The following is an 18,021-nucleotide window of genomic DNA, read 5'->3' on the forward strand; positions in this document are numbered from 1 at the left end:
ACATGCATACTCATGTTGCAAGGGGCAGAGAAGAGTCATATGGTGTTAAAATACATGCTGGAATGACTGACTGAGAAGCGGGGCAGAGCTATTTTTGCACTTCCTCCTCCCTTGCACATTTTTATGGCAGGCACTGAAAGCCCAGTGGCAAGCAGACATTTGAGAAGATCCTCCCTTCTGCATTTATTGAACCACATCCCTTAAGCAATCCACTAGGGCTTTCCTGGGACTCTTGGACACAGCCTATGATGGTCCCATGTGGTGCTTTTAGAGGCAACCCCTGGAAGCAGGACAAGGTGTGTGAGGCCTGCTTTATCCAGATGAGGTGAGGATCCCCTTTGACTTTGCATCAGGTGCCTTGCCAGCCTCATGCGAGTCCCTGTCCTGTATAGACAGACCTTAGGCCCTGAAGCATTCTCAGCCCTGGAAGAATGTCAAAGCGGCAGCAGCATTGAGTTATCTTATTGTGTGTTTCTTTGACTTCTGAAACTAACTTGATATTGTGTGCTTTATCTGAAGTCTGGGATCCAGGCTAAGAAGAGAGGAGCCAGATCAATGTTTTAACTTAAGCTAATATGATAATCCTTGCTGCTTTCTGGGTCGTGCAGTACTCAGCAGAGGACCAGAGACTAATGGGGCTCCGCACTGTCTCCTGGATACCCTTTAACCAAAGACTCAAATGTCTGCTTGCCTTCCACTCCAGCTTGATTCATTTCCTCCTCATCAGCGAGAGTGAAGTTTCAATAAGGTCCCGTGGGGGTGAGCCCAGCCTGACCCACAGGTGCTTCTGGCCTCAGGGCTATGGTCACCCCAAAGATTATTTCAAAGTCTTCCAGTTTGCAACTGTGATTTCTACAAAAATATAATCACTATAGGAAGATGTAGAAATTTATGCTGGTGGATATCATTTCTACCCCATAGGAAGGCTCCCAGATGTTTGGAGGGGAGGGTAAGTGGGGAGGGGCTTGCTGGGTGGGAAGAAAAGTTAAATTGAAGAGGTGGGTGGGGGCAAAAACGGTGGGCTCCTCTAGCAGGCCATTTTTGATTGGTGCCCATGGGGAACTACTGTAGGAGTGCCATGAGGGAGGTATATGCAGTCAGGTGAGTAAATAAGGTAGCATCCTGAGGTTTCTTTTGACCAGCGAGGCACATTGGGTGGGCTGTGCAGAGGTTTCCTAAGTATTGCCATCCACTTCCTGTCCTCATGGATTTCCTCTTTGACAGATGGCTGTCTAAACCAGGACAACCTTGAGATTTCTTTCTTAGGGCTACTGAAACTCCCCTGATGCGGGCATTATCCGTCTGGATTGTGGTCTGGGATCTAGGGTTTCAGAAAAGAGCACAGCCAGGTCAGCCTCTTTGTGCAGACAGACAGACAGATCAGGTTACCCAGCGAGCTCCAGGGCGCTGGGGCATTCACGCTGCCTGGTGCAGTCCTTCTGTCCTTGGTCCTGGCCTCTTCGGTTGCCCCGCAGAGGTGCCATCATGGGTATGTGTGGTCATTCTGATTAGGAGTGGATGTATACTTTGGCCTCAGCGTGGGGGTGTCAGCTCTGAACACCTGAGGGTCCCTCTGACCGTTCGCGCCCATGTCCTCTCCTTCTCGGGAGGCCGAGTGTGCTTTACTCTAAGCGCGCGCACTGCAGCTCAAGTCACCATGTATTCGCCCCTGTGCCCCACATTGGCACTGCCAGGGTGTCTTGGGGCAGGCGGAGGGGAACCCAGGAGAGTGTGGGCTAGCGTCCGCGCGGAGAGCGGGCGAGCCGGCGGCTGCGGGTGTGAGCTCCAGGGGAGGCGCCCCCTGCCCCCTCTGCCGGCCGCTCTCCCTCGGTCTCTGTGCAGCCGCGAGCTCCGAGCCAGCGAGAGCGAGCCAGAGAGGGAGCGGCGGGCTGCGGGAGAGGAGGGGAGTGGAGGAGGCGAGGGAGGGAGGAAGGGAAGCGGGGAGGGCGGGAGGGAGGAGAGGAGGACCCAGAGAGCGCCAGGCAGCTGGAGTTTTTGCAGCGCTTGGCCGGGCTTCAATGCACAGCAGCAGCGAGCCGCGGCGGCAGCAGGCAGCCCGGGAGCTCCGGCGGCGGCCGAGCCAGCGGCGGCCCCGCTCCCTGCCCCCTGCAAACTTTGCGAGCGGCCCGCGGGGGGGCCGGGGGCACGCCCGGGAGGCCCGGCTCGGACAGCGGCCGACTTCTCGGCCGCCGCAGCGCCCGCTTCCGCCGCCGCAGGCCCGTGCCTCCCCGGGGAGCAGCCGGCGGCTCCCGCGGACCCCCTGCCCCGGCCCTTGGGCATTGCCCGGAGAGTCCCTCGGCAGGGGCGGGGGCAGCAGCGGCGCGGCTGGCCACGAGCTGCCGGGGGACGGCCGCGGCTGCCCAGCGAGGCGCACAGAAGCGCAGAGAGCGCTCCCCGGCGGGTCCCCAGAGCACTCGCCTAGCCCGGGCAGCGGCCCGGCCGGGCGAGCATGGGCGGCGCGGAGTGACGCCGCCGTGCCCGCTTGGCATCAAGGACATTCAGCCCGCGGGGGTGGGGACGAAGGGGGGCAGCCCCACGTCGCCACCGCAGCTCCCGAGAGCCGGCGCCGCCGCCGCTGCTTGGGCTCCGGGCTGGGTTGAGGAAAGGGGTGCCTGGAATCGATCCACATTTCCCGACCTTTTTGTTGGACACTACGCGCACCTTGGACGCTGCAAGAGGAGCTGTCAAGCCCCGCAGGCACTGATTTGGCCCCCTCCGTTTTCCTTTGCTGCTCCCGGCTTCCCTGTGTCTCGGTGGAGTATTTGCGTTTGGGGCTGGGGCTGGAGGAGGCAGCCACACGCGCGCACACGCACACGTTCAGAGGAGGGCGAGAGGCAGCGGCACAGGCACCATCTGCAGTGTCAATGCGGCGCTCCCGCTAAAGGAGGGAAACGCGGCGCTTCCAGGTAAGGAGCCGGCCAGCCGGGCGCGGGGCCGGGAGGGCGGCAAGGGCAGCGCAGGCGGAGATACCCTGGCCTGCCCCGGAGTCCTCGGCTGCCCCGGAGCCAGCCGGTTACACACACACACACACACACACACACACGCGCGCGTGCACACAAATACACACAGGCACACACTGCGCTCACGCACCTGCCCACGTCCCACCTGGACACCGTCGTAGGTGCAGCGCGGCCGGAGCAGGGATTTCCCATGTTCTTTCTCCTGTCACACTCCTGGACTCAAGACTTCTCTTACCCAGGACTTTCGGGGTGGGATTCAGTGGATGACTGGTTCTCCCTCCCATCAGGGTAGGCTGAGGGAGTGATTTTTCAGTTTCCAGCCCCTTTCATCCCTAGCTTTTTTTTTTTTTTTAAATGGGAAAGTCATGGGAGGTCTTCAGAGACCCGCCCAAGTGTAATCGTTCTTCCGTGGCCTTTGGACACCTTGTGATTTTAAGGGTAGACGCACTGCTGGATTTGGTTCGGACAGGTTTTTGGAGCGTGTGGCCGCCCGCTGCTCGGGGAGGAGGCCACATAGGCGGATGGGGCTGCAGTTCTGCAGGGCGGTGCATGTGGAACAGACACTGCGTTTCCCCAGTAAGAGGCAGCACAAGCGCCCTTCTGAAGCATGGCACAGCTTGCAGGGAATGCGCCGGGATTTCAGCGAGGAAGGGGCTTAAGCATCGCAGTGCACAGGGAGTGTAGCTGGTCTGAGGAGGTTACGGGTCAGATTCTCCATCATAGACATGACCTTACTCACATTGTCAGTCCCTGGGACACCGCCAGCAGAGAGGGCTTGGGGATCCAGGACTCAGTCTCTTCCTCATCTTGCTACCCTTCCCCGGATACATGGGGCTGCTTTCCCCTGGCTCTGGCTAACACCTGTCCTATGCCAACTGAGGCGTGCTCTGAGAAAATGAAGTAGGAGGGGAAAACACAGGGTGGTAGTCCCCTCTCTCATGACCACATCGGAGTGTCCATTCTTGGCTCTGCCAGCATCCTCCAGAGCCTGGCCACTCCTGAGTGCAGAGTTGCTGTCCAGAAGCCAGGGATTCAAGCTTCTATTTCCCTAATTTTTTTCCTTTCCTTCTCTCCTTGGCTGGAGTTTCACAGGGTGCTCATCTTCAAAGTTTTCCTGAAGGAGGTAGGAGGTGGGGAGTTCCAAAGGGGCTTTTTCATAGCTCCCATTTTGGGGTCTAAGAGTAACTTATTGGGGTGCTCAGTTGTTGCAGAGAGAAGAGTGGGAGAAGCAAATAAAATAATATTTAGAGGTTGGATATACATACAGTCAAGCTCCTGTGTTTCCCTAGCTGTCCCTTTGAGGTTGCTTTTCAGGCAACCGGACCAAAAGAAGTGGGATAAGCTTGTACCTTTTATATAAGATCAGGTGTGCAGAGTGTCCCACAAATACACCAGTGGAAAAAAATATGTTGGGAGTCTTCCGGAACGGGAGGGGCAAGGAACAAATATTCTTTTGAACAAGGAGGCCTCCATGCTGGGCACAGAATTTGGGTTACTTATGTAAATCCTGAAAGATGGATGCAGAAATAGGGGGCTTTTCTTGTGCCTCCAGATCTGCTATTTTCAAACTTTTTTTCAGCTCTTGCAAAGGTTTCTGGCTAGGCTAGGGAGAAGAGCAGACGCCCCAGGAGGGAGATTGTATTCCCCGCTGTGTGAGGTGTGAGCTGTCCTTTGATTGATTGAAAAGGGTAGACAGAATAAAGCAAAGCTCTCACAATGGGGAGATCCCAGCCAGGGGAAGAAACATTATTTTCTTTTTTAAGAATAGTGGACACATGCGTGCACAGTCACACACTCCAGATGCACACGGATTCTCAGAATCTGAGCAAATGTGGTCAACTTGTCCAACCATGTGTGACAGTGGGGTTTACTTCTGTCTTCCTGGCTGTAGAAAAACTGGCACATTTCTGCATGCGTACCCTTTGAGTGCGTAGACAGGGAGGTTCCACATATGCGTATGGCGGCGGCACATGGTTTGCAGCAGAAATAGTGAGCTCCTGCAACAGTGGATGCCTCTCAGGTAAACATTCCCTCACAGCACCTGTCAGGGGCAAAAGGTTGGGGTGCAGCTCTCCCTGAATTTTTTGTGCCTCTCTCCTGTATATCTCTGCCTTTCTCTTTCCCCTTTTCCCTTTCCCATGTATTCATAACCTCAGGATCTTTCATTTTAATATCAAGCCAGCAGTCATTCTGCTGATGATAAGTTAAACACAAGGGATCAAAAATCCCCACATTTTCTGCACTTAGCATTGGATACCAATTTGGTTTCTAGGACAAGACAGCTATTAATTAAAATTGGGTGTAAAGCTGGGTGCTCATCTTTTGATTTCTTGCCTGGCTCTCTTGTCTGGCCCTGGAATATGCCACCCTGCCATTCTCCCCCTCTACTCTTCTGTGGATTCCTTGTAAGTTCTCTCGGGTCCCTGTGATGGGAAGGCAGTCAACTGCACAGGAAAAGGCCCAGCAGTGAATGCTTTCTGGGCTCCCTCTCACCGCCGCTGGGCTGTCTTTTGGTGGGTCTCTGGTGAACACAGGGAATGGGTTTCGCAGGAGCTGTTCCTTCCCAGACCCCCAAGACTTTATCCCCCAAGATGCCCATTTACACTCTGCAAACATCTCCAGAGGAATTTATCTGAGGCAGCCAGCTTGTTCTGCTTCTCCTCTGTGCTTAGCCTGCTGCATCTCCTGCAAACAGGGAAGTCTGTATAGCAGTCTGCTTACCCTTGGCCTCTGGATCCTTTAAATCACAATGAGCATTGCTGGGAATTATGTGGGGGCTTTCTAGGGTGGCAGCATCCTGGAGTGGGGAGTGTTAGGGGGATGGGCTAGCAACTGCCCTTAGCTCATAGTTATTACCAGGCTTCCATGCAAATAAATCACGGGGAGTCTCTCTCCTCCTAGCCAGCTAGGGGGCATTTGTAGCTGCTTCTCCCCATTCTCACTCAGAGAAAGCACTCACCACACAGACAATGCACATCAGAGACCTGTTGGAGTGGCTCTGTGACTGACTGTGATGAGGCGGCAGCGATACTGTAAACCCAACCACGATCTAGCTCTGCTGTGATTAATCTGTGCAACAGATGTGCCACCCTCTGCTTGCTTCTTGCTATTTGTGTCCAGTGCTACCAGGTAGGAAACTGGATGAGATCCTGGGCTGCTGCAGAAGATTCATTTCTCTTCCTTGACACCCCGCTTCTACTCCTCCAATGCTCCTTCCTTCTTTGCTTCCATTTGTTAATCCACCTCTTGGCTTTGTGTGAGCATCCACCCTCCCAATCGCCCTCAGATTTGCAGCACTCCAAGAAATCAATATAACATGAATTTAATGACAGCTGGATGATGAAATGTTATTTATGTTTAAGAGTGGCATTTTTAAAAAGATGTGGTGCTAATAAATCAAAGGGCTACTTGGGGAGATGCGCATGATTAGGGTAATTGCCCTGTGGGCTACAGTGAGCTATGCTTGGTCCACACAGAGCCTCATGGACACTGTCTCTTTAAAAGTCCCCGCTGTGCCCTCACCCTCCCTGAATGCTTTCCTGCTCCTTTCTGCTGTCCCAACTTACTCTTCCGTCGCCTGTCCTTGCTGCCTAGGCTGCAGCATCCTAGTTGTGAGAAAGGTGGAGCCAGCCAGAGACTGAAGGGGGCTCTGCTGCTAAGTGGTAAGAGATGGATCTTAAAAGGAAAGGCAGGCAGGGGGTCTTAATTCCTGATCAGAGGCCTTGTTCCTGAAGGAGGAGGCTGCTGCTCTGTTTGGTAAGAAGCAGCTGGGCAGAAAAGCTTCTGGAGTCCTACACAAGGACTTTGTCCTCTGATCGTCACTCTCCCCAGGGAAGAGGCTATGCAGACATAGCATTGGTTTTAATCCTTATGGAAACAATGGATTGGAAAATAATACTAATAGTAATGACAACGGTAGTTAGTATTTATGGAGTATTTCCCAGATAAGATATCATTTAATTACTTTGCATGGCTTGGCTCCTTTATTCCTCAGAACCACTCACCTGAGAAGTAGTTGTTATTGTATCCCCATGTCTTCCATGATGAAACTGAAGTGAGAGAGGTTAAGAACTTTATCCAAGGTCACATGGTAGCCAAGTGCTGGAGCCAGGTCTCAATCTGACCTGCTTCTGTCACTATGCTGCTTGCCTCCTTAGAATATATGTGCTTGGCTTGTTGTCACCACCCTGGGAAGCTTGTGGCATAGGGTGCTGGGGGCAGATTTAGAATATCTGGCCCAGCCCCTCCCTTGGATTGCCTCTAACCCAGGTAAATATATTTTATTTATTCTTGGAACCTCACTATCCCCATTCTTCAAAGGAGGATGAGTCTCATTCTTGGCTGTGGGCAAATTGTTAAGTTGTGTGGATCTTCCTAGCAGAGTGCTCTGTTCTTCAAGGTAATTGTTTCCTCATTTGGCAACTCCCATTTTCTCCTGGGAAAAACTAAGGAGGAGCAAGTGAGTGAGGTCCCAATCTCTGCTTTTGATTCTTACAGACTCCAATTGTGGTAGGAGTCTGGTTCTCCCTAGTGACTGCTTCAGATTGCTGGTAATGTGGAAATGACCCTTTCTCATCAAGTCCTGAAAATAAGTCTGTAAGGTAGGTATTGTGGATTCCCATTTTGATGGCAGAGGAACTTAGGCTGAGAAGAGAGTTTAAGGGAGAAGCCCCAGGCCCTAGGTTGCTAAGCAACAGATCACTGCATTCTTAACATCGCACTGCTCCCAGTATGTATGCTTCAAACTTGTTCTTTCATTCATTCACCAGCTCTAGGGATTCCAGATTTTGGGATCCAGAGGCAGGGAGATGTCATGCCATGCTGGGTACCTTGGAGATCCTATGATAGTTGAGGCAGAGACTCATTAAAAGCTAGTACCCGTGGCCTGTCTAGGGAAAATCATTCTGCAGCACTTCATGGAATTTTGACAGGTCCCCATGCTCACAGAGAAAAGAGGCTGGACTTGAGAGGCTATAGGCTGAATAAGGCATCAGGAGTCACACCTGGGTGCTGAGGGGTGTGGGTAGGAAGGCTCTGAGGGCTCATGGGCTAGGCTGGTTGCTCTCCCATCCCAAAGCCAGAGGTGAGCTTGCAGACTCAGTCTCTCTGGTCTGCACATTTTAAGGGACAACCACAAGTGGCAGTTTGTTGTTTTTGGTTTTTATTCTTCAAAAGACAAACTTTCATTTCATGCACTATTTATTTAGCTTCCTCTCTACATTGCAAAGTGAGTGAAAGTTCTACCAAACTTGGGGTGCTTAGAAGGGGCACACTTGGAATTTCATCACCTCTGCTCTGGGACCACAATCAGAGTGTTGACGATTATACACTTACACCAATAGGTGTTAGTGAGATCTTTGGCCCCCTCTGGGCTTGGTAAACTTGGTTTCCTCCTCCCCCTTCTAAAGTCTTCCCCATGAACCAGGATTCAAAACAGCAAATTGGATTTGGGGATGTTTTGTCACTCCAACACAAAGCATCACTAGCTAAGAGGATCTCGTCCCCACAGTCAGTGTGCTGAACACGGCTCAGTGCAATCAATTCCTGAGGTCTGACAGGAGGAAAGTCTTTTCATTATGAAGTGTGAGGAAAGAAGCAATGGAGGAAGAGGGCACTAGACATTTAGGAAAGAAGACCCAGCTGCTCAAAGGCTTTCTTTGTTGTCACTTACGATCACTTTCCTGTCTGACCTACTGCTGGAACTCTGCTAGTATGAGCTCAACCCACTTCCCGAGCCCTTGGGTTTTGCCCAGAGGTCAAAGAGGTGAGAAAGGAAGAGAGCAGAGCTGGGAAATTGTTTTCCTGTGTAAGGAGGAAGGGAAAGAGGAGGGCGGGTCTGGGGAGCAGACATCAGGGTGTGCAATTGAACCACTCAAAGTGAGATGTTGGCTCACCTGGAATTCACTTTCTCCCTTTTCATTCAGACCAGCTTCCTAAAGATAGTACTGAAAGAGAGCAGAATTTTATAAAGTTTATTTTATGAGAGTGTGAATAGGTATTAGATGCACAGAAATTTTCCTGTCAAATAAGTTTCTACCCTGGGTACAAAGCAGAGCTGAAAGAGTTCCTTGCAAGATTTCTCCCTTTACTAGATATAACATGGGTTGGAACTGAGATCCACTGAGAAACACTGGACTAAAACAATCACTTTCATATGTGGATGTTTGCCTGTGGACATATGTCTTTACTCTTGACTGTGAGTAATTTCAGCTGGACTCTCACATTACACTGAGACCTGGGTTCTGCTATTGTGTGAGCCCCGGTGCTTAAGCAGAAGTGTACCAGGTGGCAGGACAGCCCACTTCCAGCCTCAGCATTTGCTCAGCCATCTCCATACCCTCTTGAGTTCTCGTCCTTCCAAGGCAGTAGAAGTTTCTAGGCATGTGTGTATTTTCTTGGGCTCATAGGTGATTTCTGTGTGTTCTCTTGCTTAGAAACCACTGGTGTTGTAGGAAAAGGTAGGCTTTGCGCACTGATGATTCGGCAGTTTTGTTATATGCCAGCTAAGGGGGGCGTTGGGAAAAAGTCACCTCCTGATTCAATATTATCAGCTATAAGATGAGGGAGGTTGTTTTTGATTACTGATTTATAAAATATTTTATTTTTTGTTTTTTTTTTTTTCCCCCGATACCAGGAATCGAACTCATGATGTTGCACTTGCCAGGCAGGTGCTGTACCACTGAGCTAAATCCCCAGCCCCTATAAAATATTTTGATATGTATGTGGTAGAAGTCTTTATTCAAGTGAACTTCTTTATGGTGTTCTAGTGCATGGAACAGATGTGAGCAGTATGTACTGGTCCAAGAACCTGGGAACCTGGGCTTGCACCCTGGCCTGTCTGTCCCTCACCCCCGTGGCTCAGTCTGGCTTCCCTGGAAGCTTGTGTGATTTGCTTTATTGAGGGGTTGCGTTCCAGGAATGAAGGGAAAGGAGAGGAGAGGTAGGGAAGAAGGGAAAGAGATAATACAGCCAAACTAGCCTAAGCCCCAACCTGACACAGTTGGAGGCTCTGTCACTTAGGATATTCCTAGAGAAGCGCAGGAGTCTTAGCTTAGTCTGGAGAGTAGGCACAGCCAGTGGTTCATCTGCTGGTTGCTTCCTGTCTGTTGTAACCCCATGAGGTATCAGTCATCTTGGGGTTAGGAAACTCAGTCACGATGAACAGTCATACTCAGGCCAAGGGTCTTGGACCTCTGTGGCTCCCCCATCTGCTCTAGGACTCTGGCTTTTGCCACTGAAAGAAGAAAGACAAAGAGAGCTTTGGGACTAGATAAATGTCATGAAGCATCACTGGGGCCATCCTGGTGGGAAGCAGGGCAAATGGCAGCAGCTTGGACTTGGGTAGGGTAGGGGAATCAGATTGGACCAGGCAGATCTGGGCAGGTGCATCCATTAGGTATATGGGTTCATGAGTTCCATGTAAGGAACGTATGGCTTTTTTGAACCAAGTCCAGAGAGGGTGGCAGAGCTGGATGCTCCAAAAAGGAGCCCCTTTAACTCATGGAGCTATGGAAGCATTAGCTAACCACACTGTGGGTCACCAGTTTAGACCCTAATAGAAACCATAGTGAGAGTGTGTGCCAGTCAGATTTCAGGACGCTTTCTTAACTTTGGGGCATGCTGACTTCAGGAGTGCCTTCCACAGGGTGGCACAGGGCCATTCCAGACCTATCTGCTTGTGCTAACTGAGGAACACAGTTGTTGGTAAGCAGAGGATGGAGGCGAATGACCTCTGCCATCCTCCTAGTTTTAAGAAATGTTCTATGCATTAAAATATAACACAACAGGGGCATTTCTACATAAAACATTTTCTTAAAGTCATCACCTCCAGCCAGCCCTGCCCTCCTTTGCATTTCTTTTAAACAGCCCTGTGCTTGGAGCCCCCCTGGGGTCAGGCTGGGCAAGACTGATGGTTGCACTGTGCCTATGACCTCTCTCCAAGCTCTCTTCCCATTAGATGCTGCCCCCTGTCTTCCTCCCTTAAATGCACTTGCCCTGAACCACTGACTGATGGTGAGACGTGGGTCTGTGCAAAATGCCTGTCTGAGCCTTTTGCCTCCCTAATGGTAGGACCAGCCCCTGCCTAGAGCAGTCTTTTGTGCAATCAGGAACTTAATTCATATTTCTTCATAAAGGCAGGGAAGTTGTTGCTGGAGTGGCAATGATGGCAGTTAAAACTTATAGCTGTATCTGTGGGTTCTGTATCCATGAATACAACTAACTGTAGATCAAAAATATTTTTAAAAGTTGTGTGTACTGAACATGTACCAATTTTTTCCTTGTCGTTATTCCATAAACAATACAGTGTAACAACTATTTATGTGGCATTTACATTGTATTGAGCATTATAAGTAATAGTTATTTAAAGTATATGGATGTGTGCAGAAGTTATATGTAGATACTGAATACACCAACTTATATAAGGATATTGAGCATCTACTGATGATTTTGGGATCCATGGGAAGTCTGGGAAACAATTCTCTGAAGATACTGAGGGATGACTGTATAACTTTTATCTTAGATGGAGAGAGAGCTTCCTTTGTGTTACTCAGTGCCCAGCTCAGAGCTTATCCACCTGGAACTGATCGCTAGATATTTGCTGAATATGTAGAATTGGAGCACGTAAGTGCAGTGGTGTTTTGTTACTTTGGTGCACATAGAACTGACATCTCTTCGGAGATGCAAAACTCACTGTGGGTTAGGCATCAATATGTTGGGAGGGAAGAGCAAACTATAATTTCCAGAGCGTTCCAAAGACTAGTCTGCAAGACACCTCCATCCCAAGAAAGTGGCCAACACAGTGCTGCCGAGACCTTATCCTGTGTCCTCCTCCTGGGGACTCAAGGTGAACAACAAGCACATTAAGGGTGAAGGCGGGATGCTATTGAGAAACCTGCTTATTCTTGGCCAACTGTTGGTCAGCTTATTTGGCAGTGGGATACCTTTCTGTGGGTAGATTTAAACCTGCTGACATCTCATGGAATGAATGTTTGACAGAAAGCATTTTGGGAGATGCTGGCCTTCTACTGGAGCTTTCAAGTTCAAGTTTTGTTTGGAGGAAAAAAAAGAAAAACAGGAAAATGAATTCATTGTATTAGTAAAATGGAGACTTATGAGGTCCAACTTTCAGAGCTATCACCTGCTTCTTGTCCTTGTCATTTGCTTTTGAGACTCCCAGGAATGACTGAGTTGTCACAAAACTTTAGCAATTATGGCCACACAATCTGCCTCAGGTGTACATTTTATAAAATGACTGTTTCCAGAAGGACTTTTTCCAGAATACAGTTCTGACAGATTTTGGACTTGTTCCCACAAGTAGCACTTTTTGGTTGCACATTATAGATCAAGATGGATGTTTGCAAAATATGTGAGTAATGACATTCACTGTCTCCATTTTTTTCCAGCTATGCTTATTGAATAAGAGGTTTCAAAGTACCTGACAAAAATAAATGTTCTTTATCAAATTAACAAAGGAGGCTTACATTATTAAGACACATGTTCTTGAATTTTGGATGGTTGGAGCAAAGTTTCTCCTGGGGAAAAAACAATTTGCCACCCTAGAGAGGACCAAAGGTTCTGAGTAGGCTGTAAAACTATGGTTTCATGTTTGGACAATGAACCAGAGAACAAAGTTAAGCATTTCCCATGGGAAATGTCATCAGTGCTTGGCATTCCCCTTACAGAGTTAATGAAGTGTGCATGTGTGCCTGTGTGTGAGAGACAGCTAGGGGTACCAGGTAGGTATCACTCTGGTGTTATTTAGAGTTGGATCACCCGGGGACATCAGCCAAACATACATATTCAATTATAGAACCTCCACCATACTTTGCGTGAATGCTGTTCTCTGTCCCAAAGTGAATAACAGTTGCTAACACACACTTACTAACAAAATTCCCCTGACACTCATTCATAAAGCATTGCACTGGTGATTCTATCAGCATTAAACTGTTTGGTGACTGAGTTTAGAATTATAGGAATCGGAGAAATGAATTAGCAGTAAATCAAGTCCCAGCTGAGTTTGAACCCAACTGCAGTGAGTTTTAAATTAAAAATATCTTGCTATGATGAAGCAGTTGTAAGTCAAGCACTGGAGCTCTGTCGCTCTTGACTTTGGAGAAGCGTAGCAGCCACCCTTTGAAAAGAAAACCCTGACAACAGCTTGTATTGATTCCCAGCCATGCTGGGAAATTGCCACTTCATTTCTTCTTCATAAACTGTTGGCTTTCATTTTTTAAAAAAGGAATCCCATTTGCAGGGGCACAACGGAGCTTGGGAAGAGGCAGGTGGGAGAGGGCTCAGGCCCACGGGGGACTATTCATTTCCCTTTCTTTGGTCCTGCTCAGACAGTCATGTGGAAGGGGAATCTGGAGCTGCAGGTGTCATGCAGTTTGTTTTCCTGCTCGGGCCATATTTGATTCTTCTTTCTGGGGGATCTGTGCAGAAAAACAACAAAGAGAACACTTCAAGGAAGCTGCAAAGACTGTCATGTTGCAGTGACAATTGTGGTGTAATAGGAAATCATTTATGTAAGTTACGTTGTCCTCTGAATGGAGCTTGTCGGAAATGTGGCTACCACTTCCTAGGCCTATTTTTTTCTTCTGCAGAATAATCCTGAGGTTTTCATTTTTAGAGCAATTGAAGAAGTATTACGTGCTGGCCAGAGAATAAGGAGAGCCAGCTCCTATTCCTAGGTCTGCTGAATGTCTTCTATCAAGTTTTGTCTGGGCTAGGTCTCAGTTTCTTTTCCTTGACAGCAAGGAATAAGCCCTTGCTGTCCCCACCTGCATCCCAGGAGGTGAGGATGAATGTGGTCATACATACTACAGGGCCGTGTGAAGCTTGTCAGAAGACAGATTCTATTTACACACAAGGTCAGAGAAAATCAAGAAAGAGGATGAAGACCGAGCTAGGCCTCTCATGATGGCACTATTACCAGCTTCTGTGTTTGGTGATCTGGTGGAGAGGTGTAATAGACAAAAGCCAAGGGTCAGAAAGGAGAATACAGTTGGGAGAGAAAGTGACAGTGGGGGGAGATGGAGATGGTTAGAGGAGGAGATGAGAGGCCTGGGCAATGGTAGAGGGAGGTTCAGATTCTGGTAGTAGTGGGATATGCTGAGGGTTTTGGAGAAAGAAAGGGGGTTGTGTTTTTCCCTGATACTCACCCTTCACTGTGATCCATCCAAGTATATTTATATATTTTAGTTAGAGGGATTAGATGTGATGTTAAAGAGATTTAACCAAAAAACTGATCAATCATTGACTTCAGCCAGTGTTTATGGAGTGCTCACTACGTGCTAGGCATTGTGCAAAAATTGGTTGTTCAGAGATGAAAGATCTAGTTCCTGCCATTAGTGAGTTCACAGCATAGTGTGGCCATAGCACACCTGTGAACAGAGGATTTAAATTCAATATGGCCTGAGATCAGAGCCTGCAAAAGGTAACCTGGGGTTATAAGAAGGACACCTATCCAGAAATGAAAGTAAGGGCAAGCAGAGGCCTTCTGGCAGGAGGAGGAGGCATCAAACCAAGTTCTCAAGGTAAGACAGCCTTGTGATCATGTGATGAGAGGTTCCAGGTGGAACAAACAGCACAGACAGGGATGAGGAGGTGAGAGGGCATGGCCCTCGGGCCATCTACAGTAGTTCGTAGCTGAGTGGGAAGTAGGGAGGAGACTGGGACATGACCAGTGTGTCTTCCAAAGGGATTTATCTAGCAGGCAGTGGTCAGGCACCATCCATTTCCAAAGTGCATCAGCAAGACTACATTCATGTGGTATATAGAAAGGTCTCATTGGGGACCATGTGGAGAACAGTGGGAAGTGAAGCCACTCTAGTAATTCAGGGGGAGAACCAAGAGGGTGCTGACCAAAGGTTGTAGTGAAGGAGAGAAAGAGACAGATCTGAGAGGTTTATAAGAGTTTAAGCTGAAGATACTAGATATGATGGAAATAAGGAAGGAGTGTTGCCTTGGTGTAATGGGAAATTGTTTATGTAGGTTATATCTATATAAGTTCTATCTGCTTTGCGCATTTGGACAGCTGGTGGAAGTTAATGTCCTCTCTGCAGCTAGAAATTTCTAGATTGAGATCAGGCTCAGGACAAGTAGTAAAGGCGAGGTGATCCTTTCTTCTCTGAACATGATGATTTGAGGTAATGCAGGGTTTGCAAGTACAAGGACAGACCAGAGCTTAGCAGATATGAGGTTCTTGTGTTCCTCTCAGCTTCATTTTGTGCTTACCTATGCTGTTTACTTCTGGTCCCAGTTGTGGACTTTAGGAGTTCACATTCTGATCTAGCAGCAGCTTGGTAAAGAAGTAAGAAGACCCATGTGTGGATTTTTACCTTTCCATGTGGCTCATGTTTTGAATTAAACATAGTCTCTTGAACAATTTACCTGAGATTGTTCTGACAGCACTCCAGGAATCCACCTTGCCTGAGGAGAGCTCTACTATTTTCCACTGGAAAAGGAATGGTTCCAGGAGGGTGAGCAGTATGCAAACTGTTACAGCGCAAGCTCAGAATAAAGCAACAATGGAGAATAACTGACCTTTATTCTACCCATTCACATGCACCCCATTTTTAGTGAGCCATTCTGAACTAAGAGATGGTGATTACAATTTTGACCTTGCCTTTGAGGAATAAAGTCTTCTTTGTCTAATTCCATGTCCTAGATGTAGAAACCAGTCTGCACAATCAAGGCCTGCAGGGAGGATCTGGCTCCTAAATAGGTTTTACTTGGACCAAAGAGTATTAAAGAAAAGTTGTATTGTTATGTGGGACTGTCTCTTTCCAGGAAACCACAGGTCTCAGTCCCTGTACTCTTGGACCTTTACTTTGCACATCTGTTGTGATGGTATTTTAATTAAAATGCCAAACACAGCCTAGAACCTAGCAGGCAACAAGAAATGTTTATTTCATCTCTTTCCAATATGTGGGAAAAGTAGTTGAACATGTTAGTGTCAAGGGCTCAGCATTCTGCAGAGAAGCTTTGTAATTCAGTGGCTCCTAGTCATTTCTGGAAGGGCAGAGAGAGCTGGTGACAAGATTTTCAGGGTTTTAGTCCCCAGTAACAGTGTTCATATGACAGGTACTGCAGCAAACAGGCCATTTGCCTTAGCGGCGTTCAGGGGAGAAATATAGTCCACTCCTTCAAGTCCATGCAGGCCCCATCAGCCCCTGTGCTGCTGTGGAAAATCATGAGGCTTATACTGGTCATCTGAACAGCACAGACATTGTTTAGACCCATTGTCTAGAAAGGGGTGCTCTGAGAGGTCGGCCTCAGAGGGTGTCTTTAGCTACAAAACTGCTGTGCAATTGCAAATGAGATGATGGATCTACTCTCTCCTCTGGCTTGTTTCTAGAGATCTCAGAGATGCTAATAAATATAGGCATATGTGGGTTTCCTCATGGGGAAGGACAGGGCAGGAAGGCGTTTTGGAGTGCTAACCTTTCAAGAGCCCCATAGAGGTGGCAGGATTTTTGTTCACCTTGTTCATACTTCTGTATGCAACCTTTCAGACCTCTCAGCTGCTCTCAGTATATAATGTACGATGCAGCTGCACTTCTGGTCTCAGGGAACTCAGCAATTTACTTCACTTTTATGTGGTGGTACATTGTTTTCCTGCTGGAAAGTAGCGGGCAGCTCCTGGGACCCTAAAAAGGAAGTAAACTAACCTCAGTGATCTGTGGTCAGGACTGAACAATGGACATAGCCCTGGGTGTCCTGGGAGTGTTCCCTGCATGCACCTCTCTCCATTGCAATGGGACCTTCAGGTCTGGGGAGTTGAGTCTTCCCCAGGGTTCCCTGTGCACTGTGACAAAGGTAAGGGATCCCCCCATTTCTCCTTTTCCTTGCATCACTTTTTTTACACAGCATTTTGGAGACTTCCCCAAGGACTGGGGATTTATCAGATGTCCTCAGATAAGTAACTGGTTCTACTGTCAAATGAGAAGACCCAATAAAGGAGACATATGCTTGAGATGTAGAATGTTGACTATGTGTATGGAGTCAAATTGGACAGGGAATAGCGTCGGTGACCTCTGGGCTGGGTGTTGGAGTGGGAGGAGAGAAAACTTTGCTCATCTCAGGCCTGATTGGAAGAGCTTACTAATGGCTCATTCTTCTCTGTTCGTTCTTCTGGGACTTGATACTAGCAAGGCCAGCTCTTCTTGGCAGAAAAACAAACAAAAGCCCTCATTAAATAATTTGGTATAAGCTGTATTTATATTACTTGGCTGTCATAATTGAGTGAAATGATATTTTATTTGCATCTAAGATTTGTGGCAATGTAATATTTCTCTCGTTTTAATTTGATAAAGTCCATTTTTGCATTGTTCAAGGGAGCTGAAGTAAAAAGCCTAAGGAACATCACATGGCCAAATATAGAAAACTAATTTCTAGAAATGTCAAATAACATTTCCCTAGCATATATTATTTTGAAGGAATGGCATTTTCCCCTCAAACTTTTATTTGCAAACTTTAAAATACGGCTAGGCATGGAAGCATTTTTACCCAACTATCCAACTTCGCAAGTACTGTAGCTTTATCCACATTCCAGGAGTTAGCTGGGCCCAAGCATTTTTGTGTGAAGAGACTCCAAAAATTCTGGCTGCCTGGAATTTCCTGGTAATTTACACTTTATCGACTTGTAGTTTTGGTATTTCTATCTACTTAATTGCACTCTTCTTGAAAGCAGGCATTGTCTCAACACACGTTTGCAGTTCCCTTTAGACCCAGCATAAGGTTTTTTATTTCCTTCCTCCCACCCCATCTACAACTGGGCTTTCTGAGTTTGAGAAAAGGAGTATTCAAATGGCAGGACAGTAGAGGGCATTGCGCATCCTGAAACAACTGTGAGTACAGAGGAAGTTATTTCATGGAGGAAGTCTGTATGCAGTGAACGTTGTATGTTGGTGTTTATTCTTCCACTGAGTTGTCACTGCCCCCCAATGGACAGTGAATGGAGCATCCAGTGAGTCATGGTCTTGACCACACACTTACCATGTTGCCTGGAAAGTATACAGGAGCTACTAGTACTTCCTTTCTAACATGAAAACTCCAC

At 48.0% G+C, this 18,021-nt stretch overlaps 1 protein-coding gene across 3 annotated transcripts in view; it reads left to right on the forward strand.

The window, feature by feature from the left end:
• Positions 1 to 1,407: 1,407 nt before the first annotated feature.
• Plxna4 (plexin A4) overlaps positions 1,408 to 18,021 on the forward strand; it is a 433,053-nt gene continuing 416,439 nt past the window's right edge. Inside the window, exon 1 of one of the 3 annotated variants that reach the window (XM_013510647.1) lies at positions 1,408 to 1,489. The gene's annotated coding sequence lies outside the window, so the exon portion shown is untranslated. Of the gene's footprint in view, positions 1,490 to 2,299; positions 2,907 to 18,021 lie in introns of those variants that run through there. The other 2 variants (XM_005377545.2, XM_005377544.2) reach the window with 2 other exon arrangements.

Source organism: Chinchilla lanigera, unplaced genomic scaffold (assembly GCF_000276665.1).
Source record: "Chinchilla lanigera isolate Chin_1 unplaced genomic scaffold, ChiLan1.0 scaffold00009, whole genome shotgun sequence".
Classification (NCBI taxonomy): domain Eukaryota; kingdom Metazoa; phylum Chordata; class Mammalia; order Rodentia; family Chinchillidae; genus Chinchilla; species Chinchilla lanigera.